Source organism: Aegilops tauschii, chromosome 1 (genome assembly GCF_002575655.3).
Source record: "Aegilops tauschii subsp. strangulata cultivar AL8/78 chromosome 1, Aet v6.0, whole genome shotgun sequence".
Taxonomy (NCBI): Eukaryota; Viridiplantae; Streptophyta; class Magnoliopsida; order Poales; family Poaceae; genus Aegilops; species Aegilops tauschii.
The window spans coordinates 169,023,816-169,044,884 of NC_053035.3; the positions used below are offsets into that span (position 1 = coordinate 169,023,816).

General features: G+C 46.1%; 1 long non-coding RNA gene across 3 annotated transcripts; it reads right to left on the bottom strand.

The window, feature by feature from the left end:
• Positions 1 to 65: 65 nt before the first annotated feature.
• Positions 66 to 16,934, bottom strand: LOC109785622 (uncharacterized). Of its 3 annotated transcripts, XR_012204638.1 has the most exons (7): positions 16,541 to 16,934; positions 15,800 to 16,298; positions 13,273 to 13,329; positions 2,260 to 2,749; positions 1,391 to 1,670; positions 462 to 632; positions 66 to 368 (listed from the first exon to the last, which is right to left on the bottom strand). It is a non-coding gene; the product is annotated as an uncharacterized lncRNA (long non-coding RNA). The 3 variants fall into 3 exon arrangements; XR_012204641.1 differs by lacking the exon at positions 16,541 to 16,934 and having other exon boundaries at positions 1,460 to 1,670; positions 15,800 to 16,293; XR_012204640.1 differs by lacking the exon at positions 16,541 to 16,934 and having other exon boundaries at positions 66 to 632; positions 1,460 to 1,670; positions 15,800 to 16,293.
• Positions 16,935 to 21,069: the final 4,135 nt, after the last annotated feature.

A 21,069-nucleotide genomic window follows, 5' to 3' on the forward strand; every position in this document is an offset into this window, starting at 1 on the left:
GCAGCTCCTCCACGGAAGCTGGAGCGCGGTGCTGAAGCTTCAATATTTCTAAACATTTCAGAATAGGCTTATACTGAAGAAATTGAAGGATATGTTATAAACTTCAGTGTCACTACATTTACAATCCATATGATAAACAATAGTGGCCCGTAGCTCGTACATGTACAATATCCATGTTAGAAGGTCCAACACACTTTCCTGCTTCATCCTTACTACAGTTAAGAGAATAGGCATACAATGTGTTATCCTTGCAATATGATAGGCAAAGTACAGACCCACAATAGTATTTCAAGTAGAAATAAGAGAGAGAATATATTGCATTACTTCTATAAGGATGCTCCCAGTGCTCACCCTGGATGGTTCTAAGCCTGCCATGTAAGTTGAAAACGGATGTGGCATCTAAATTAAGAAGAGAGAGTCGTTTGGTAACCCCACAGAGAAACGATACCAGACGCACGTACCTATGAGAAAACAAAGTTAATCCGATCCCGTGCACTGAACCGAGTCGTCGCCCCAACTCCCCCATGCGCACCCAGTTTTAGCTTGCATCATGGACCATCGCCCGGAGAAGGTCGCAGCGGCACCACCGGCTCCTCCGGCAAGTCACCACCTGGTAAATGGTAAGGGCAGGCCTGCATTGTGGAAGTCCATCAATTCTGTGTTTGATATAAATTGTAGTCGTCCATTGATTTTATTATTTCGTAAGTCTGGCCATCTAATTTGATAGAAATTGCAGTCTAAGTCCATCTATTTCGAGTTTCTTGCCATATTCTCTTACAGAAACTACAGTCCATCGATTTCTTTTGCACATCATGCCCATCTATTTGAGTGTTGGCAAAAGACTGTTGCATATATACAAGTCTGTCACAATCTTTTTTACAGAATCAAACTGAGTTGAGTCCAGTTTAGAATGAACAAGAAAAAATCCAAGAAACTATAGTCCATCGAATTATTTTGCCCACCGGCTGTTCAATTCAGTTCATTTTTTATGGAATGCAACCCTATATTTTGTAGAACCAAATTAAGTTCAGTTAAGCGCAAACCGAGTTCACTTCAGTTTAAAACCAAAAGCAATCTTAAGGTATTGCCATCTAGTCATACAGATTGTCAAGCAGCAAGTTTTTGCACAATCAAACTGAGTTTTATTGATCTTATGGGAATGCACAAGGACGTATTGATCTGAAACCAATGATTCGATTAGATGAGGTGATGTTGTATTGTAGATTTATGAGAAGTTGGTTCAGACTGACAGATTTCTGTTAGGATTTACAGAATTACTCTATTTTAAGAAGCTGAAGGAAAATTTGAGGTACTGCTATTTAGTCATACAAATTATCAGGCAACAACTATTTTGAAGGAATCAAACTGACAACTTCTATAAGAAACTTACGTCCTATAGTGTGTAGACACTTGAAGAAACATGTTTCCTATAATATAGACACTTGAAGTAGGCAAGCACCTAAAATAAACTGGATATGAAGCTCTGCAATTTCCTCATTGGTCTTGACATATTGGATCCTTTGCCATCCTGGGTGCAGGGGCTCATTCCAAGAAATTACAAAAATCTTCTTGCTTCAGTTGCTTGTTGCCTGGCATACCATGTGTCATCTCATTCCAACAAACACTCGAGGACTAATAAAAAAGTAGTCCTGGTGTAGTTTAATTGGTAGCTGAAAAGGAAAATTATAATATTGCAAATTACAGGCTGTCCAAATAGAAAGATCAGTTTAATTTGACAATTTGACAGAGAGTTACAATACTGGAGAAACTAGGGTTTCCAAAGCCAACTGGTACCAAATAATAAAGCAAAACCAGGTTATACATCCACTTCTTTCTGTTCTGTAAAATCTATGCATTCTGCAAAACACTAAATAACTACAGAATTTGCACAATTAGAACAGCAAGCTTGTCATACACAAATCAGATTATCCCTATGGAGCTCAAACTTGTAATTAGAAATACTGGACTGGTGCAGACTGCAGTAACCATCTACTTTCGTCGACCAATACTCCAAGATCAAAGTGTGATAATCATAATATAAGTTTGCTTCATGGAAAAATTGAAACATATTTGCTTGTACTCTGGCGATAGCTATACTCGTTCCTAAGATAACAAATATGTATTTTGACAAACTGATGAATATTTTTGTCCACTTTTTTGTGATCGGATCGTCCATTGAGCAGGCAGGCAGAGGCATACATGGGCTTTGTAGCACTATCCTGATGTAATGTAAAGATAGAGGTGCCAACAGATAGTCACCTGCGAAAGAAGATGTGTTAATTAGAGCCTAGACTCCTCTTTTCCCAACCTCTGTAGCCAATTCAGGTTGGAAAATTCGTGAAAAATTCTTCTTCATCATCTGCATGAGTTTCTCCATTGCTTGCATCTGTATGTATACATACTGACCTGGAGTGTGGCACCCCGGCTCAGAGCAACCGGTTTACCCTGCATTGCCAGCCCAGAGATCGAGTCTTCTGGAAATACACAACAACATGGTATAGAAACAACCGCTTTATTGATGCTAGCGGATTACATAGGCTTGATATTACATCGAGATGCGAGACCAAGCGGCACACATGGTGCTGCTGGACAGTATGTACATTATTTAATGAACATGGCTGGGGCCTCGATCACACGAACTACGCGGCAGCGGAAGAACGACGAAGTGGAACTCCATAGCACAGGGACAACGACGTGGACATGGCCTAGACACGAGATGCGCTCCGATGCGAATCGACTTGCCTGAAAGCTGGCATAACACGCCATGTCAGTACATTGAATGTCCTTGCAAGCTCACAACAAACATAAGCACGATGACAGACAATATCAAGATAATTAATCCGTTTAATTCGATACAAGAAATACTACAGATGCAATGCAAACAAATACGTGATCCGAGTCTCACGGACTCGCTTACCAGACGGTTACCTCGTAACCAAACGGTGACCGCACCGGGGTCACACCTGAAACCAATCACTCATGAACACCTCAAGCGTTCATGATTCATCACGAACCAATGCATCACAACAATCACTTAGTTTGCAAGATTTATTATAAAAGTTGATCCATGGTGTGACTTACTCACGTGTTATGCCCATAACCGAGCACGCGGCTATCGATAGATTAAATACACTCTGCAGAGGTAGCGCACTTTACCCACACTACAGAACACCTGGCCTCGCATTCCCATTCGGGTGGACCAAAGCATTCCGACGAAACCCTCCCTTTGTCATGCACTCTCCCCGGCCACTCCGACCAACTCCCTCTCTGGGCTAGGTCTTGGGTGGCCCCGTGTCTACCGAAGACACCAACGGCCACCGTCATGGCAAAACGGTCCCAAACGGGACAAGGTACCATAAAAACAAAAACGAGCACACAAGGTTATGTTTGCCTACCGGGCCAGGGTATGCACGCCCATAACCTTCCGTCGCGAGAGGCACCGGTGAGAGCCACAACAAAGGACCGAATCAAGACCTTCCCATAAGGTAAATGTGGTCGCACTGAATTAAAAACCCGATTCAGTGGCACCATGATGTGATCAACATCATATTCAAGTTGAACTTAATCAAGTTTAACTTTGATAAAACTTTTTATCAATAACATGATATAATGCCATAATCATGCAACTACTCGTCATGCAAAGCAAACAACTCATAGTCATGGATCAAGCTTAAACACATAATTACCTTGCAATACTAAAAATCAAAACTTTCTGGTTATAACTCATTTTTATATACAAGCAATATTTTTATTAGTTCATTATTTAAATGAAGATATCACTTAGTAAAATAACTACCATGAATTTTCATAGCAATATGTATAGTGCAAAATCTTACTCTACTTAACCACACAAGTTCATGCATTCAACTAGTAACTAAAACAAGCATATCAAGCATAATAAAGTAACTAGCAATTAACCATATTTATTTTTCCAAATTTTAAATGCAAATAAGAATTCATATTCAAGTAGAAAATCATAGATATTGAAATAACACCATCCAAATGCTGGTGTGGCTTGCCTTAGTGTAGAGGAGGATAACACCCCTCTTGGTTTGCTTCAAGACAAGCTTCTCCTTCTAAAAAGAATTTAAAAACCACAAAAATATTTTTCAAAACACATTCTGAAAATCACCAAAAATTCTAGGCAGCAAGGAAAAATCCACCTTTTGGTGTGCTGCTAGAGTTCTCTAAAACAAAGACAATGCAAAAAGAATCAAATCATTTGGACTTATGGTTTAGAAATGGTGGCTGGTCAAAGTTCAGTCAAATTTCTGAATTTTATTTGAATTAAACAGAAATCCTGGGGGGTGACGTCGAAGGAGTAAAACAGAAATACGCCTCCACTCGTACCGCTTCGGGCGCGAGTGGTGAGACCGACAGGTGGGTCCCGCGTGTTAGGAGAGAGAGGGGCGAGCGAGATCAGAGAGAGGCGGGGCTTCGCCGGAGCTCACGCCGGCGACGAGCGGGTTTGGGGCTAGGCTAGAGGGATAGGATTGAAGCGGGGCTCGAGGCGCACCTGCCCGTACCCGTAGCTTGGCGTGGGGTGGACGGAGCTGCTCGCAATTGAGCTCGCAAGCTACGGTGGCGGACGGGTTTCGCCGGAGAGGTTGAAGACGATGGCTAGGGGCGGCTCCGAGGGCTCGGCGGCGTCCAGGCAACACCAACAGGTCACCAATGCCCCGCCCAAGCAGTTGCTTGAGCTCGAGAGGCACCGGAGAGCGGAGGCTGGCCTGCGGGGAACGCCGGAGTCCTTTGGTCGGGGCGACGGCCAGAGGCCTGCCCGACCGAGCTACTGCTCGTCTACGTGTTCGTGGAGGTGGTGTGGAGTGGTGCTTGGCTAGAAATCAAGGAGGGGAGCGCTATATATAGCCGGAGCGAACGGGGGGGGGGGGGGGGGGAATGTGTCACTGCCGGAGCTCTCTAGACACGCGGCGAACTGTGACGAGAAGCTCCAACGCGAGGGGGCAAACGCTCAGCGTCAACGCAGGAGCTTGCCCACGCTCGCGGACGAGCAAAGGAGGCGGTTGGGGAAGTGGACAAGCGCACACGCGCACTGTGGCGTTTTGGCCGCGACGTGCCCGTGCTTGCTGCGGCGGCTCCGGCATCGGCGAGCGCCAGGGAGCGGTCAAGGGTGATGGGTAGGGGCTTGTGGCGTGGCGCGGCAGCCGTCGGCGAGCGCTGGAACGAGCACGCGCGAAACAGAGAGGAAAGCGCGAGCCAGAGCGCGTCGAGACACTGCCAGGCGCCGTGTCCTCGCGCGGTCACCAAGCTGGCATGGTCAAAACGACGCCCAGGAGCAGCCAAACCTTGTCTACGCGTTCGTCCGTGCAGTGTTTAGTCTAGGAGAGGTGATAGCTCATGCCCAGGCCGACCAGACTTGACTCTACTAAGCTGACAAGTTTCTATCCAGAAACTTGGTCGCCAAGTTTGGCCACCTTCCAGAAGGCCATTAGGGCTGATCTCCTGGGGTTTAGGGTTTCTTAGGAGGGTGTTTAAGCTCAAGAAAGATCAAGGCTAAAAGCTCAAGGAAATATGTACTTGTTGTACAAACTGGAAGTTTGGGCCAGAATAGAAATGATTTGCTACAGCAAAAATATTCCAAAAAGTGATGTAATATTTTTCCATGGGAGGGTGTGCCAAGGTTCTAAGAATATTCAGGAATTATCTCAGATTTTTCTGAGCAAGAAAAGTTGGGGTTGCTTTGGAGCACAAGTTTCTGAATTGAATTTCAGAGAGAAAAATGAATATTTTTCTTTTATGAAAAATATTCATTTGATTATTTTGGAGATTTATCAGAGGAATAAAGTAGATAGGTCACTTGGGTGAAAGTCAAGGATATGCCCAAGTGACAAGTCCATTTGAAATGATTCAGAATCCAAATCAAGTCAGGGCAAAAACCATGATAAAAACCAAGTCCGGAAAAGAGAGAGAAGGCAAGTCCGAAAAAAGAGAGGAGGCAGAATCCAGGTTGTCACAAACCTCCCCCACTTAAGATGAATCTCGTCCTCGAGATTCGGTTGCTTGGGAAAACCATTCTGGGTATGCAGTCCTTAAAAATTCCTCTCTTTCCCAGGTCTCTTCCTCTTCGGTGTGGTGCTCCCACTGAACCTTGTAAAACCTTATTTCTTTGTTGCGAGTGACCCTTTCTGTCTGATACAATATTCTGGTTGGCTTTTCCTCATAAGTCAAATCCTTAGCCAATTCTATCTCTGCCATATCAGTCCTTTTCTTCGGTGGCGAGATACATCTTCTTAGCTGTGATATGTGAAACACCTTGTGTACTTCTAATAGTTCCGGTGGCAATTCCAACTGAGATGCAACCGTACCGACTCTGGCCATGACGGGGAATGGGCCGATATATCTGGGTGCCAATTTTCCGCGGGTCTGAAACCTCTTGACTCCTTTCATGGGGGTGACTCGGAGATATACGTGTTCTCCGGGTCCGAAGCTGATCTGATGATGTTTGGCACCATAGTAGCTCTTTTGTCGGGATTTGGCCAATTGCAGTCTGTCTCGGATTTCCTTGACTTGCTTCTCCGCTTCGAGCGTTAAATCAGTCCCGAAAATGCGGCTGTCTTCGGTTTGAGACCAGTTCAATGGAGTGCGGCATTTCCGGCCATACAGGGCTTCATAGGGTGACATCTTTAAGCTGGCCTGGAAACTGTTGTTGTAGGAAAACTCGGCGTAGGGCAGACGGTCCTCCCACTTGGTCCCTTGGGCCAATGTACATGCCCTGAGCATATCTTCGAGTATTTGATTTACTCGCTCAGTCTGTCCATCTGTCTGAGGATGATAAGTCATGCTGTATTTCAAAGCGGTCCCCAAGGCTTGATGTAGTCGGGACCAAAATGCGGAGGTGAAGAGAGATCCCCTGTCGGAGGTGATAGTCTTGGGTACTCCATGCAGACTAATGATTCTTGACACATACAGCTGTGCGAGTTGATTTGCACGGTATGTGGTCCGGATAGGAAGGAAATGTGCCACCTTTGTTAGGGTGTCCACTATGACCCATATTGCGTCGTTTCCTCGATGAGACTTTGGTAGTCTGGTGATGAAATCCATGCAGATATCATCCCATTTCCATTGGGATACCGGCAGAGGCTGGAGGAGTCCGGTGGGTTTTTGGTGTTCCGCCTTTACCTTATTGCCTATGTCACAACATGCCACAAAGTATGCGATGTCTTTCTTCATTCCATCCCACCAAAATACCTGACGAAGGTCCTCATACATTTTGGTACCATCGGGGTGAATTGAGTATGGTGCTTCATGCGCTTCTGTCAATAATTTCTTCTTCAGACTTTCTTGGTTGGGTACACAAAGTCTTCCTCGAAACCTTAGTGAACCTTGCTGATCCATAGAGAAGTCCGGTGCACGCCCTTGGTGCATCTTCTGAACATATATTTTTAACCTCTCATCATTCGCTTGCACGCTGCGGATTTCTTCTTCGAGAGTAGGGGCAACTTCCAATATATTGGCAAGACGGGCGTCGGTGATTACCAAATTGAGCTGCATGATTTCTTCATAAAGCTTAGGAGGCAAGGAATCCATTAGGGCATTAAGGTTGGCTGGTTTGTGGCTGAGGGCGTCAGCCACCACATTAGCTTTGCCCGGGTGATAATTTATTCCGAGGTCGTAGTCCTTAACCAACTCGAGCCATCTTCGCTGTCGAAGGTACAAATTGGGCTGAGTGAATATATACTTGAGACTCTTATGGTCGGTGAATATCTGGCACTTCTTTCCAATCAGATAGTGTCTCCAGATCTTCAAAGCGTGCACCACCGCGGCCAATTCCAAATCATGAGTAGGATAGTTTCCTTCATGTTGCCGCAGTTGTCGAGATGCATAAGCGACCACTTTGCCATCTTGCATGAGTACACACCCAAGTCCTTTTCTGGATGCGTCGCGGTAGACATCAAAACGGTGGTAGATGTCTGGAAGAGTTAATACTGGTGCCGAGGTCAGCCTGATTTTTAACTCATTGAAACTCCGTTCGCAGTCCTCAGTCCATACGAACTTCTTATCCTTCTTAAGAAGCTCAGTCATTGGCTTGGCAATCTTGGAGAATCCTTCGATAAAGCGGCGATAATATCCGGCTAGTCCAAGGAAACTCCGGATTTCTGAGACTGTTGTGGGTGCGGACCAATCGAGTACATCCTTTACCTTGCTTGGGTCCACTGAGATTCCTTCTGCCGAGAGGACATGCCCGAGGAATCCCACTTGTTGGAGCCAGAACTCACATTTGCTGAATTTGGCATAAAGTTGATGGTCGCGAAGCCTTTGCAGAACTGCTCGAAGATGTTCCTTGTGTTCGTCCTTGCTCTTGGAGTAAATGAGGATGTCATCAATGAACACCACCACAAATTTATCCAAGAAGTCCATAAACACCTTGTTCATCATATGCATAAAGAAGGCAGGGGCGTTAGTGAGGACGAAGGACATAACGGTGTATTCATAAAGACAGTACCGAGTGGTGAATGCGGTCTTAGGAATATCTTCCTTCTTTATCTTGAGTTGATGATATCCAGTTCTCAAATCAATTTTTGAGAAGACTTTGGCCCCACTGAGTTGATCAAACAGATCGTCAATCCTCGGCAGTGGATACTTGTTTTTAATGGTGACGTCATTCAGCTGTCGGTAGTCTACGCACATTCGTAGACTGCCATCCTTTTTGTCCACGAAGATTGCTGGTGATCCCCATGGTGAAGAGCTTGGACGGATGTACCCTTTCTGCAGCATCTCATCCAGTTGTTTCTTCAATTCCACCAATTCTGAGGAAGGCATCCGATAATATTTCTTATGTATCGGGGTGGTTCCAGGCACCAAGTCAATTGCAAACTCCAATTCTCGGTCTGGTGGCATGCCTGGTAATTCTTCAGGAAATACGTCTGGATACTCACTGACCACAGGAATTAATTCCACCTCTTCTGCCACGGCTGCGAAAACCATATCTTTTGTGGGTATGCGCTTGCGGGCATAAAAACTTGTGGTGCGACCTTCCATATTTTTCAGGGTAACCTCTCGGGTCGCACAGCTGATGCAGACTTGATATTGAGTTAACCAATTCATGCCCAGAATGACATCCAATTTGTTGGAATCGATGATTATCAATGATGTTGGAAACTTGACGCCCTTGATGTCAATCACCAAATTTCGGCAGACGAGATTGCTCCTGAGTAGGGATCCCAGGGATTGTACCAGCATGTGCTTTCCCAAAATCGAGCAAGGAAAATTGTTTTGGGAAGCAAAACTCCGCGAAATAAAAGAGTGGGAAGCCCCAGAGTCAATTAAAATTACGGCGGGTATGTCATTAACAAGAAACATACCAATGATGACTTCCGGGTCCTCTTGAGCTTCATCTGCGGAGATGTGATGAATTTTCCCTTGGATCATATCTGGGGCGGAATACGGCTCCATGTAGTTGACTTGCGCCTGAAATGGAGCTACGTGCTTGGTGTTCTTGGGACACTGTCAGGCATAGTGTCCGGTTTGGCCACAGCTGAAGCATGAATTGTTGCGCTGACAATCGTTGCGCACCAGGCTGGTCACGACATTCTTGACTTGCGTGGTAGTCTTGTTGACATTCTGCTGCCAGTTGGGTTTGTACTCCACCTGAGTCTGTTGCCAAGTACGAGCCTTTTGCACTGGTTGCGTATCCTTCTTTGGCTCGAATTTGCGCTTGTGGTCGTTAACAGCTCGCTTGTGGTCGTGCAGGAGCTTGTGTTCCCTTTCTGCAATGAGGGCTTTGTTCACCAGAGTCAGGAAGTCTGGGAAATCAAACATGCTGAGAGTGCACCTGAGATGCTGACTCAGGCCTCCAAGAAACCGATCAACCTTCCGCTCTTCCGTAGCAACATCGTGGAGAGAATAGCGGGCCAGATGGTTGAATTAATTCAGATACTCGTTGACGGTCATGCTGCCTTGAGTGAGAGCGAGGAATTCGCGTTGCTTGATTTTCATGACTCCGGTAATATGATACTTGCGGAAATGATCCTTGAATTTTGTCCAAGTAATTTCCTCGTCTGCAGGCCATATTGTCTTGGCATTATCCCACCATATAGCGGCAGCTCCTTCGAGATAATGCGTTGCGAAGGGAACCTTGTCTCCTTCTTCCATGTGAGCAATCTCCAATTTCCTCTCAATAGTCCTTAGCCAGTCGTCGGCGTCCAAAGGATCATTAGCGTGGCTGAAACTGGGAGGCTTGGTTCGCTGAAAATCCGATAGCTTGGAGTGATGGCCATTCTGGTTTCCATTCTGCCCAACCATAACTTGTACACTTTTCAGTATTTCCAGCAGATCGTTGCTCCTTCTTTCTTCAAACATTCATAGTGGAAGGCGGATGTGGCGGTGGAGACAGAGGTGGCGGGTATGGCTCAGGGGAATGTCCTGCCTGTCTTGCGGAGCGACGGACAGGGACATCCTCATAAGCTTGGCTGCTGCTGCCTCCACGCGTCATCCTATTTTTCGTTTTCCCAGTACATAGCAACCATGACGAGAAAATCCAAAATGGGGGGAAAAGCCAATGACAAATCCTTGAAGAAAACACCGAATGAAAACCAAGGCGAATAAAAGGTTCCAACATAATTATACATAGTCCCAACATGAAAATAAACATCACAACGAGACTACTACCCTTGTACATGAAACTACGCATCATGACATGTGCGATTACAGCCATACATCATGCTCATGACTACAACGATACTCTAACAGTCTACTGCTCGGATGGTGCTGCTGCAGGCTCGTCTCCTGAGCCGGACCCAGATCCTGAACTGATAGTAGAGACCTCCGGGGGAAGAGAGACGCGCTGGCGCTGCCTCGAGGGCTCTCCCTCAGGGGCAGGCGGGGGATGGGATTTAAGCATAGGAGCGGCAGGAGTAGCGACAAGGGAAGACCATGCAGCAAGAGCGCTGCGAGGGTTCACCGTCAGAGGGTTAACGGTACCCTGCGAGGTTGCCGGAGGAACAGAGGCGGGAGGAACTGGAGCAGAAGTATAGATGACAGCGGGAAGGGTTCCTCATACGAGCAGCTGCGCGAGCGCGTGAAAGCTCCCGAGCTAACTCGTAGTTCAGGAGATAACTAGCGGTGATGTAGCGAGAAAGGTGGCTAGTGGGACGATCGCACGCCGGATTAATCAACGGAAAGCGGATACGCCCATTCTCGTGCAGAGATGGGTAGTAGAAAAGACCAGGGTGGGTGTGCATGCGAACCTCGTTGTAGCGCAAGTCTACAAGAGCCTCGATAGCAGCAAACTGAACCGCCTGAGATGGCGTAGAAGCAAGACCACCCTTAGTCGAACGAGTGTAAGCGCCGGAAGGGGAACTGTGGTGTAGAGTGACCTCAGCATAATACTCATACAGTGCACCGGCCAGATGCTCGCGATACACCCGATACTCTGGATCAGCACCCTCTGGATAGAGTAGTCGCCACACGTTCTGAAGCAGGTGCGGCGATGTGTACGGAGCTGGCTCAGGATGGTACAAGATCGGTACTGGCGCCATCTACACTCACAAACCATACGGTTAGTACTAACAACAAATAAACATGCATGCAATGCAACGACCAATTTCTATGACTACCGGCACTCAAACAAAGCTATATACCATTTCACTAACGCACTAGCGGTCTAGCGTGTCCTACAATCAGCGCGGCTCTGATACCAAGCGTTGTGGCACCCCGGCTCAGAGTAACCGGTTTACCCTGCATTGCCAGCCCAGAGATCGAGTCTTCTGGCAATACACAACAACATGGTATAGAAACAACCGCTTTATTGATGCTAGCGGATTACATAAGTCTGATATTACATCGAGATACGAGGCCAAGCGGCACACACGGTGCTACTGGACAGTATGTACATTATTTAATGAACATGGTTGGGGCCTCGATCACACGAACTACGCGGCAGCGGAAGAACGACGAAGTGGAACTCCATAGCACAGGGACACCAACGTGGACACGGCCTAGACACGAGATGTACTCCGATGCGAATCGACTTGCCTGAAAGCTGGCATAACACGCCAGGTCAGTACATTGAATGTAGTTGCAAGCTCACAACAAACATAAGCACGATGACAGACAATATCACGATAATTAATCTGTTTACTTCGATACAAAAAATACTACAGATGCAATGCAAACAAATACGTGATCCGAGTCTCACGGACTCGCTTACCAAATGGTTACCTCGTAACCAAACGGTGACCGCACCGAGGTCACACCTGAAACCAATCACTCATGAACACCTCAAGCGTTCATGATTCATCACGAACCAATGCATCAAAACAATCACTTAGTTTGCAAGATTTATTATAAAAGTTGATCCATGGTGTGACTTACTCATGAGTTATGCCCATAACCGAGGACGCGGCTATCGATAGATTAAATACACTCTGCAGAGGTAGCGCACTTTACCCACACTACGTAACACCTGGCCTCGCATTCCCATTCGGGTGGACCAAAGCATTCCGACAAAACCCTCCCTTTGACATGCACTCTCCCTGGCCACTCCGACCAACTCCCTCTCTGGGCTAGGTCTTGGGTGGCCCCGTGTCTACCAAAGACACCAACGGCCACCGTCGTGGCAAAACGGTCCCAAACGGGGACAAGGTACCATAAAAACAAAAATGAGCACACAAGGTTGTGTTTGCCTACCGGGCCAGGGTATGCACGCCCATAACCTTCCCTCGCGGGAGGCACCGGTGAGAGCCACAACAAAGGACCGAATCAAGACCTTCCCATAAGGTAAATGTGGTCGCACTGAATTAAAAACCCAATTCAGTGGCACCATGATGTGATCAACATCATATTCAAGTTGAACTTAATCAAGTTTAACTTTGATAAAAACTTGTTATCAATAACATGATATAATGCCATAATCATGCAACTACTCGTCATGCAAAGCAAACAACTCATAGTCATGGATCAAGCTTAAACACATAATTACCTTGCAATACTAAAAATCAAAACTTTATGGTTATAACTCATTTTTATAATCAAGCAATATTTTTGTTAGTTCATTATTTAAATGAAGATATCACTTAGTAAAATAACTACCATGAATTTCATAGCAATATGTATAGTGCAAAATCTTACTCTACTTAACCACACAAGTGCATGCATTCAACTAGTAACTAAAACAAGCATATCAAGCATAATAAAGTAACTAGCAATTAACCATATTTATTTTTCCAAATTTTAAATGCAAATAAGAATTCATATTCAAGTAGAAAATCATAGATATTGAAATAACACCATCCAAATGCTGGTGTGGCTTGCCTTAGTGTAGAGGAGGATCACACCCCTCTTGGTTTGCTTCAAGACAAGCTTCTCCTTCTGAAAAGAATTTAAAACCACAAAAATATTTGTCAAAACACATTTTGAAAATCACCAGAAATTCTAGGCAGCAAGGAAAAATCCACCTTTTGGTGTGTTGCTAGAGTTTTCTGAAACAAAGACAATGCAAAAAGAATCAAATCATTTGGACTTATGGTTTAGAAATGGTGGCTGGTCAAAGTTCAATCAAATTTCTGAATTTTATTTGAATTAAACAGAAATCCTGGGGGTGACGTCGAAGGCGTAAAATAGAAATACGCCTCCACTTACCGCTTCGGGCGCGAGTGGTGAGACCGACAGGTGGGTCCCGCGCGTCAGGAGAGAGAGGGGCGAGTGAGATCAGAGAGAGTCAGGGCTTTGTCGGAGCTCACGCCGGCGACAAGGGGGTTTGGGGCTAGGCTAGAGGGATAGGATTGAAGCGGGGCTCGAGGCGCACCTGCCCGTACCCGTAGCTTGGCGTGGGGTGGACGGAGCTGCTCGCGGTTGAGCTCGCAAGCTACAGTGGCGGCTCGGTTTCGCCGGAGAGGTTGAAGACGACGGCTAGGGGCGGCTCCGAGGGCTCGGCAGCGTCCAGGCAACACCAACAGGTCACCAATGCCCCGCCCAAGCAGTTGCTTGAGCTCGAGAGGCACCGAAGAGCGGCGGCTGGCCTGCGGGGATCGCCGGAGTCCTCTGGTCGGGGCGACGGCCAGAGGCCTGCCCGACCAAGCTGCTGCTCGTCTACGTGTTCGTGGAGGTGGTGTGGAGTGGTGCTTGGCTAGAAATCGAGGAGGGGAGCGCTATATATAGCCGGAGCGAACGGGGGGGAACGTGTCGCTGCCGGAGCTCTCTGGACACGCGGCGAATGGCGATGAGAAGCTCCAACGCGAGGGGGCAAACGCTCAGCGTCAACGCAGGAGCTTGCCCACACTCGCGGACGAGCACAGGAGGTGGTTGCAGAAGTGGACAAGCGCACGCGCGTACTGTGGCGTTTTGGCCGCGACGTGCTCGTGCTTGCTGCGGCGGCTCCGGCGTCGGCGAGTGCCAGGGGGCGGTCAAAGGTGATGGGTCGGGGCTTGTGGCGCGGCGCGGCAGCCGTCGGCGAGCGCTGGAATGAGCACGCGAGGAACAGAGAGGAAAGCGCTGGCCAGAGCGCGTCGAGACACTGCTAGGCGCCGTGTCCTCGCGCGGTCACCAAGCTGACATGGTCAAAACGACGCCCAGGAGCAGCCAAACCTTGTCTACGTGTTCGTCCGTGCAATGTTTAGTCTAGGAGAGGTGATAGCTCATGCCCAGGCCGACCAGACTTGACTCTACTAAGCTGACAAGTTTTTGTCCAGAAACTTGGTCGCCAAGTTTGGCCACCTTCTAGAAGGCCATTAGGGTTGATCTCCCGGGGTTTAGGGTTTCATAGGAGGGTGTTTAAGCTCAAGAAAGATCAAGGCTAAAAGCTCAAGGAAAAATGTACTTGCTGTACAAACTGGAAGTTTGGGCCACAATAGAAATGATTTTCTACAGCAAAATTATTCCAAAAAGTGATGTAATATTTTTGCATGGGTGGGTGTGCCAGGGTTCTAAGAATATTCAGGAATTATCTCAGATTTTTCTGAGCAAGAAAAATTGGGGTTGCTTTGGAGCACAAGTTTCTGAATTGAATTTCAGAGAGAAAAATGAATATTTTCTTTTATGAAAAATATTCATTTGATTATTTTGGAGATTTATCAGAGGAATAAAGTAGATAGGTCACTTGGGTGAAAGTCAAGGATATGCCCAAGTGACAAGTCCATTTGAAATGATTCAGAATCCAAATCAAGTCAGGGCAAAAACCACGATAAAAACCAAGTCCGGAAAAGAGAGAGAAGGCAAGTCCGGAAAAAAGAGAGGAGGCAGAATCCAGGCTGTCACATGGAGTAACTCCTCTCTGTGCATAAGAGAATGAATTTCAGAAAAGGGCCATTTGGCGATGACTCATGTGTGCTGTGTTCAAGCCAGTTGACCAATGTTGCAGCTAAAGCATGTGTGGAGAAAGTAACCATGCAGAGATATAGGTTATATAGAAACAAAATTGAAGCCAAAATTTTAAGATAAAACATGGTAAGCAAGAAATTTTTTTCACTTTTCTTCTCTTAGGGAGTTTTTTGCTGTAGCAACCTACTACCATGACTCATGGTAGCAGGAAAATTTCACTCCCACTGACGTGCAAACAAAGTATTCACACAACTGGAGCAAAAAGATCACAAGATGGAAAAAGTGATCATCATTATAGATAAAAATAGGATGGGTCAATAAAATAATTCTTTCTCCTCAATCTGACATAGCAAAGCATGAATACACCAAAATAGTTACATAATTTGCCTGCTTTCCATACTACCTAGATAAATATATTTTCTTGAGGGAATATGTAGAAATTAGAAAACCAACATAAAGCAAGCTGACATTGTTCTAACCTTCCAAATTGAGGTGCATCAGTAAGAAAACTAAAACTTCTTACCATGTTGCTTGCGCAAGTAGCAGACTTCCTAGGTTTGAATCACTCCAAGAAATCAATGGGTAAATTGCAGCCGCTGCTTTATTCTTCTCATTGTGTGGGAGGACGAAGTTGTTAAGACACCAACATAGGGACAGATTGCATTGCAAATTCGACAGTCAAGAACAACGGGGGCACATCTCCGAAGAAAAACACATCCACGATGTGGTCTCTACTCTCTTATAGCCAGTGGAGAAAGTAGATGGAGAGCGCCATCACCAGCACAGACGCAGGGTTCATCCCTAGCAGCGATAGAGGCGACGACGAGGGGTTCATCTCCCTCGCACACAACCAGCTGTCTACCGACAGGCGGCACACCCTGTCGAGCCGGCCTCGGTGCTCCGTCAAGGCTACTATTAGTGCAGTAGCAGGTCGCCGCGCACACCTTCTCGCTTGCTTCATGCCTCTGTATCGCTTCTTGGCACAGTATGCTTGCCGCCTACTCGTTGTCGCTGTTTGCACCCTGCACACACACACACCAGCCACCAATTAACACATATGCATACACACAAGCAGCCACGCACCACATCCTCTATAGACCGAGGACAACGTCTTCTACACACCCTAAATTGATGACGTAGAACGATAGCAGTACAGAAAACAATTCAGTAGTCAATTTTCATCAAACACTATGGTTGCCTCGAATTCAGAATATTATGATAGGGGGAGTGGGATCCAGGGGGTCGGCAAGTAGGGGAGGTATACCAGGCGGCAAGTAGGACGCATGCGCTGTCGAGGGGGCTGGGCGCCGTCTTCAGCGGGGCCGTGGGACGGATGCCGACGAGCAGCTCGTCCGTGCTCCCTGCATGGCCGACGAGCAGCTTGTTCGTCCTCCCCGCATGGCCGACGAGCAGCTGCGGTTGGATGTCATGGGAGATGCGACAGATCCTGTCGATCTCGTCCAGATTCGGCGACGGCAGAGCAAGGACGGGCACCGCGGAGCGGAGGGACCGGGGCGTGGCGGTGGAGGGACGGGGGCACGGCGGCGAGCAGAGGGACTGGGGCGCGGCGGCTGAGGGATGAGGGTGCGGCGGTGTGCAGAGGGTTGGGGGCGAGGCGGCGGAGGAAACCTCGCGTTCTTGTAAGGCTGTAGGAAACGTTTTTTTCACTTATGTTGGGCTATGAAGGAGTAGGGGTTAATTCTGATAAACTTCAGGAGGTTATATGAAAAAGTGTCGTGACGACGTACACCGAGTCGAACTCGTGCAAACCTTTTTTCCGGCGTGCCCAAGCCCATCCATCTAAACGTTTTCTCTAAACTTACTTAAAACGAGTAGAAATCTCAGCCGTCAATTCTTTATGGTTTATACACGATCAATGGATATAAAGGGATGATTTGTGCGGAACTATGAAAGCTCCCATCCTTTAATATTAGGTAAAGACTAGTAGTTGTCAAATCGAATAGTACTGCGCCGCCCGCTGCACGCCCGGCTGAACAGGCCTCCTCGCCTCCATCAAACCCCTCCGTTAAACCCGCATGCAAACCGACAAACCTACTCCGGCCCACGGGAGGAAATTTGCCGGTTGCCGTTGGAGAACAATAGAGTCACGTCCAATCCATTTTGAGTTAATTGCATGTATGGTTCTCCCTCTATAAAAAGTTAATTGCATCCTTAATCTTGTATTCGAAGTACTCTATGGGTTCCAATGTCAGTACAGTGTACATTACTTGCATTGAAGTTTGTAACTATTTTAGATTAGAATATACTAATCCTCCGGTGCTAGTACTAGAGCAGAGTCCTGCTCCACTACTACTCTAGTCAAGCAAGTTAGGGCATAGTAGTAGGTACTGTAGGGAGTACCAGTACTGTGATCACTCAAGCAAGTTGTCTGGCATCGATATGACCCTACACTGCTGGTACGTGTCTCGTAAGTCAAGCGGCGTGCTGTAGTCATCATCACCTGTTCACTTCCCGCAGCACATATTCGCTTCTCCATCCTTGTCCGCACATAATCGTCCAATCTTCCATCCCCGCTAAGGCGCCTCCCCCCTCTTCCAAAACCCAAGCACTAACAATGGCAGAACCGAGCAGCGTCCGCCGAAAGAGTGGCTGGAATTCGCTCCCCACAGAGCTAATCAAGCTCATTGTTTCGTGTGTGGACAATCTCAGTACGATGTCGCTCGCCGCGTGCTCGTCGGGGCTGTACCGTTTACTCAAAGCCCTCAGGCCGGAGCTTTTTAAGCCAGCTCCTTGCTTGCTGATGCCGCCTGATCTTCAGAAACGGCGTGTCACGCAGCATAACGATTGTAGGGTGGTGAGCATCAACCCTCTCGACTGCGATCCGATCCCCGTCACCCTCAACTACATTAACGGTATGTACTGGGTCAGCATGAACACGTCTTGGATGGAGCTCGTCGATGGTGACGGCAGCTGGATGCTCGTGGAGGTCTACACCCGGCGATTGATCCCCCTTCCTTTGATTAACATTGCACTGCTTTGGCACCGCGGCCGAGAATACTCGGAATCTTACAGTAGCCAACATGATACCAAGTTTGATTTGCTCAAGGTTGTAATCTGCCAAGTGCCTACAAAATCTGCGAATTATAAAGACTTGAGGCTAATTGCGTTCTTCAATCGCGGTCTCGCCTATCTGACAGGTCACTGCGGTAAGTGGATAAACCTGCACGTCCATCGCAGGATCATACATCCTCCATGGTTCTCTGATGCCATTGAACACAAGGGCTTCATTCATGCTGTCGACTCCTTCTATGGCTGGACGTATTGCTGGCCTACTCCAGTCATCGCTGCAAATGGCTGTTACAGCATATGTTACTTTCCTATGATATCATAATGGCTTGCTTATATTACTGTCAACATTTACTGAAAAAATATTCATGCTCATAACATGTTGTTCTTAAGATTGACTACATTAAGAGCCCTTTTTTATTTGACTCCAACTTGATATGATGTTGTAGGCCGCCTGGTGTCCCTACCCTTCCTAATCCCAGAACCTTTCAAAGAAAAGCGGCATGGCAGTTGCAGGTGGTTCCTGGCTCGATCAGACGACAACGAACGATTGATGATCGTTCGCACGTACCGGACGTGTTGTTTCATGGAATACAATCACAGTCATTGCAAGGTCTTTGAGCAGGATCCCAACTTCTCTGGGCCTTCAGGAATTTTTGACTGGAGGCTGGTAAGTAGCCTTGGTACACACTCTCTGTTTCTTGGACTGAATTATCCGATTAACCAGGAGATAACCGACGGCAAGGATCATGATGGCAGCGCGGTTTCGTTCGTCAGACAAAACTTTGTGTACATAGCATACCATGCGTCTCTACATGCATCATACCCATAATTTTGCTGATTGTAAAAAAGTTAAGGTTGCAGTTGGTTCATTCACTGGTTATGCTTCAGTTTGGTGGAGTGAATATTGTCGGTTAAACCCTGACTATATACCTACTACTTGGGATGGTTTAAAACATGTCATTAGAGATAGATTCGTAGATGTTTATTATACTCGTGGCATGATTAAAAAACTACAACATTTAAAACATGGTAGTGACACCGTAACAAAATATTGTGATAATTTACAAACTACCTTGTTGCACTCATTTTTAGAAGAAAGTGAAGAATATTTTATGGATAGATTTTGGGGAGGATTAAACTGTGATATTCAGGAGATACTAATTCCTGAAGAGTGTTATCGTATGGTACGTTTGTTTAGTCTTGCTTGCAAAGCCGAACAGAAAATAAAACGACGTGTTGCCCATGAGAACAAGCGCAAGGTGCACATTCCGAGCGTTGATACAGATGTTTCTTCAGCTACTAGGCGTACTATGACAACGACATCCGTTGTTGCGAGGACTACATCATCTCCACCATGTGACACATCACCACCGAGAGTGCCTACATCATCTGAGTTGATCATAAGAGGTAAGGACAAATGTACATATTTTCCACTTTCACATGAGAATGATGCATGCCTAGTTAACTTGAATACATCATGTGTTGAGTTACCTATTTGTTTGAGCACACCACCTATTTTAGAGAATCATGTTACTGTCGTGAATGCATCATGTGATCAAACAACTGAAATACCAACAATTTTGAGTGCACCCGTTGAATGCAAAATAACCAACGTTTAATCATTTTGATATGACCTCTAATCTTGGTAATGATTCTGTGTCCAATGACTTATTGCATGGTTGCTTATTTAAGCATGTTGTAGCATGTAAATTTGATGCAAGTAAGGTTTATTCACCAATGTTGGGATGGTTTAATGATGAACATTGTCAATCTTTTGAAATGAATAAGAGCTTCACTTATATGTGCAAACTGAGTTGCAATATTTTCATGCCTACTACTTTTTGTGATAATATTTTGGCTTTAGATTTTATGAACTATGAAAGTTACTCATGTATACATGTGTCATATGTGCAAAAACCAAGGGAAGTAAAAAATGGATGACATATACATATACAACATGTACTCCTTGTCTCTTTTGTTAGCCACATTTCAGATTAAGCAATGACGAGGACGGCTTTGTTTTCAAGAAGGGGAGGATGATGAGGACATGACTACCTTGGATACGACCAAAAACATTGCATACATGTATATTTATGAGGCGATTTCTAATGCAAACTATGCAATAATTTATTTGTGTTATCAAGGACAAAAATACTTCACAAACTTTTGTGCCATCTCTAATTGCAGGTGTATGGGACATTTGTACAATCCACATATGAAGATAAGGGAAAAAGAGAAGTTTAGGTTTTGTTCAAAAAGTCCTCTGACGTCACTTTTGGGCCAAGAGAAGATAGAGTCCAAGTCTCTCACGTTCTGGATTCAGATTCGGACTACACAAACATACCTGACTCTAAACGCCAAGAACTCTTTCATATGGACTCCAAATTGGGTGATTCTTTTTTCGTTGGAAAGTAGATTTCATGGTCTTTCCAACCCAATTGGACTCACCTTCAAATTCGTTTGGAGCATTGCGATATTGACGAAACAATCTGACGTTGTAGCAGAATCCGAGTCAAACTACAAGTCCAAAGGTGTTGCATCACCTCCACTTGGGCCCATGAGCCTTGTATGACCTAGGGTTAGTTTTACACTGCCTTGGGACGTCCTCCCACCTCCTTGGCCGCCACCCCTTGCTCCTATATAAGTAGACCAATGTAGTAGCTTTTTGCTTGGGATTTGTTTAGTTAAAAGTTAGCAATTGCAACTTCGTGTACTTCGTTTGTGTCCAACGACCAGACCAAGATCGCTTTCGGATCCCCACTT